At 42.3% G+C, this 3920-nt stretch overlaps 1 pseudogene; it reads left to right on the top strand.

The window, feature by feature from the left end:
* The first annotated feature begins 1770 nt into the window (after positions 1–1770).
* Positions 1771–2824, top strand: LOC124656455 (annotated as a pseudogene).
* Positions 2825–3920: the final 1096 nt, after the last annotated feature.

Genomic DNA, 3920 nt, shown 5'->3' with positions numbered 1-3920 from the left:
ACCCGATCGCGTTTAGAAAAGAAGGAGAGGGGGGCGGCTGCAAGATTGCCAGGGGAGGGAGGAGCTGGCCGGTTTGGATGGCTAGGGTTTCGGTGGGAGGCCGACTTGGGCTGGAAGGAGGCTTCCGGTTGGGCTGGCTTGGGCCTGGCCGGTGGGAGGTTTCTCTCCCCTTTTTTTTATTTTGTTTCAAATCTGTTTTCTTTTATTTATTTTTCCTGTTTGTTTACAAAACCATTTCAAATAGTTTTTATATAGTAAAATAAGCAGAGAAAATTATATTTTCATTTGAGATAAAAAGAGGGGAATAATTTAGAAGTAAAATAGGGTTTAATAAAAATAATTTTGAAGTTCAAAAATATGCACGATGCCATGATTATGCACAAAGAAAAAAAACAACATGCAAATCTAATAGGGTACTACCCTGAGCCGTTACAGCAGGCACGGTCCTTCCCAACTACTATTGTGTCTATTTTGCTTCCCTATTCTTTCCTGAACCCCAAATAGGTGCCTCCTTTCTTATCCCTCTCATGACGACCGCCCCATTGAACAGGGCGCGACTATACGTGAGTGTGATGGTCATTGGCGGACGCAGCGGGGGGGGCCGGAGGGGCCGTGGCCCACCCAGAATTCTGGCGGCCCAATTAATACCTGATGGAAAAAAGCCCTTTTTGACGATTCATAGTCTCGTGGAGAACTGGAGATAGCATCCTGGGTGGAATTCGAGGCAACCAGGGAGAGGAGAGGACCAGACGACAGACGTCCACGTGATTCATTGCGAATTCGCGATTCCCCAATCCCCACGCCCAGACCGGCGCCGCCCGCCGCTCAGGCCCCGGCGCCGCCGCTGCCCGCTGGCGCCGCCGCTGCGGCGCTGCCCATCCCGCCATCCCGGCGCTCGCCCGCCCAGCCCCGCCGCCGCCTGCGCGCAGTCCGCAGAGACCGCCGGGCGCCGGCCGTCGGTCGCCGGCCGCCGCTCGGAACGTCGAGCGCCGCCCGCCCCTGATCTTCCCAAGTCCCAACTGCCGAGAGTGAGGCCGGTGAGCTACTGAGCTGTGAACATTTTTTGATTTGCAAGCTATTTGTCTATTTCTCTGTATGCATTGACTGTCTGTGACTCTGTATGAAACTATGAACATATTACATATGTCCCTGTGTGGCTGTGTATGTCTATTCTCTGTTACTTTGTAAGTTTGTATGTTAAGAAGAACACATAAAATTACTAAATTAGTAATGTTTAAATGTTTCAATTGTGTAGAAATGAAGAGGAATAGCCAAATTGCGCTACTTTTCATAAACAAGCATCAAAGAAGATTGCATCTCCGGTCCAATCCGATATTGTACACGATGAAGAAGTCGACTCCGATATTGAGAGTGACATTGACATTCAAGATACAACACCACACCCACCTTCACCCCAACAACCAAATGCAAGGTCACATGATGCTCACTTTCTTCCACATGATCCGGGGGAAAGGATTCCTATATCAAGTTATGATGTTAATATTCAAGATGATGTTCGGAGAGGATATATCCTAAAAGGTCCGTGCCAACCATATGAGCATGATTTCACAACAACAAAAAAGAAGGGCAAAAATCGACACTTTAGTTGTGTTTGGTTTCATCACTACAATTGGCTAGAATATAGTATCAAAAAGGATGCGGCATTTTGCTTTGTGTGTTTCTTGTTCAAAGAGAGAGCCAATGGAAGTCCCGGACGAGATGCCTTTGTTAAAGATGGTTTTAGAAATTGGAAAAAACCCAAATCATTTAAGAAGCATGTGGGTGGTGTTACTAGCATTCACAACCAAGCTCAAGAGAAGTACAACTTATTTGTTGCACCCAACACCAAAATTGATAATGTTCTTATGAAGGTGTCTAAGAAGGATGTACTTCTTTACAAGACTAGGCTAACTTACTCTCTTAGATGCTTGAGATTTCTTTTGAAACAAGGATTGGCATTCCGTGGACATGATGAGAGTGAAGAGTCAACCAACCGGGGAAATTTTCTTGAACTTCTAAAGTGGCTTGCGGAAGGTAATGAGGAAGTCAATAAGGTTGTTTTGAAGAATGCTCCCGGAAATTGCATCTTGAATAGTCCAAGGATACAACATGACATTATTGAATGTTGTGCGATAGAAACTACTAGACTAATCATTGAAGATCTTGATGGTGACCACTATGCAATTCTAGCCGACGAGTCTAGTGATATGTCTCACAAAGAACAACTTGCTCTTTGTTTGCGTTATGTGGATAAATTCGGAAGAATATGTGAGAGTTCCTTGGAGTAGTTCATGTTTCCGATACTACATTGTCTCTCAAGGTTGCAATTATATCTTTGCTAAAAGATCATCATTTGTCTCCCACTCAAATTCGTGGACAAGGATATGATGGGGCTAGCAACATGAAGGGTGAGATTAAGGGGTTGAAAACATTGATCATGAAAGAGTCACCATCTTCTTATTACATACATTGCTTTGCACATCAACTTCAATTGGTTCTTATTGCCGTGGCAAAGGATAATGAAGCATGTGTGTGGTTCTTTGATCATGTTTCTTATTTGTTCAATATCATTGGAGTTTCTTGCAAGCGTCATGACATGCTTCGAGATGTTAGAGCTCAACAAGTTCTACAAGCACTTGAGATGGGTGAAATTGAAAGTGGAAGTGGACTCAATCAAGAGATGGGTTTATCTAGACCCGGTGATACTCGATGGGGCTCTCATTACAAGACCATTCTACACATTGTTGATATGTACCCGGTGATACTTGAGGTGCTTGTAAGGATTGGAAAAGATCCTTCACAAAGAGTGAGTGGACAAGAATAAGAGGAGTTGCCGCGGCCTTTGAATCATTTGACTTTGTTTTCAATCTCAACTTGATGCTTGTTGTTCTTGGCTACACAAATGACTTGTCTATATCTTTGCAAAAGAAGGATAAAGATATTCTCAATGCAATGGCGCTTGTTGGATTGGCAAAGGAGAAAATGAAGGATATGAGGTCATCACTTGGATGGGAAAGATTTCTTGCAAAGGTGACATTCTTTTGCAACACTCATGGCATTGAAGTTCCTTCCCTGGAATCTAATTATGTGGCTCATGGAAGATCACAACGGTATTATGAAAAGCAAACAAATGATGATCGTTATAGAAGAGAAGTGTATCTTGGTGTTGTTGATCAAGTTATTCAAGAGCTTGATAATCGGTTTGATGAGGTTAACATGGAGTTGCTTATTTGTATGGCGGCTTTGAATCCCGTGAATTCATTTGCTTCTTATGATGGACAAAAGGTAATGAGACTTGCTCAATTCTACCCCAATGACATATCAAGCATGGATTTGTTAAGACTTGAACCCCAACTTGAGATCTTTATTGATGACATGAGAAAAGATGATAGATTCAAATGTGTCAATCATCTTGGTGAGCTCTCTATTAAGATTGTTGAAACAAAAAAGCATGTTGTTTATGATTTAGTTTACATGCTTCTCAAATTGATATTGCTTCTACCGGTGGCGACGGCGAATGTTGAAAGAGTATTTTCCGCAATGAGTCTAGTGAAAAACAAGTTGAGAAATAGTATGGGTGATAACCTCTTAAACCATTGCTTAGTGACATTTATCGAGCGAGGGTGTTCATTCATGTAAGTGATGATACCATTGTTGAAACTTTCATGGCAATGCGAAACCGTAGATTGAAGAAATGATGTAAGTTTCTAATTATGCTATATTCTACATTAAGACCCTTGTAATGTTTTGAACTATTTGTATTGTAATCGTGCACATTTGATATATGTGTTGAACTCCATTGCAATGAATTTGTCTTGTATATTGTTCATTACTTCATTATGTAAAGGTTTTTCACATTTTGCGGGGTGCGCAAAATTTTTTTTTGAGGTATCCCCCCTCCAATTTTTTCCTGCGTCCCC

The sequence above is a fragment of the Lolium rigidum genome, chromosome 1, assembly GCF_022539505.1.
Source record: "Lolium rigidum isolate FL_2022 chromosome 1, APGP_CSIRO_Lrig_0.1, whole genome shotgun sequence".
Lineage (NCBI taxonomy): Eukaryota > Viridiplantae > Streptophyta > Magnoliopsida > Poales > Poaceae > Lolium > Lolium rigidum.
Note: the sequence above shows the minus strand (reverse complement) of the source record. Positions and strands in the feature narration are given on the sequence as shown.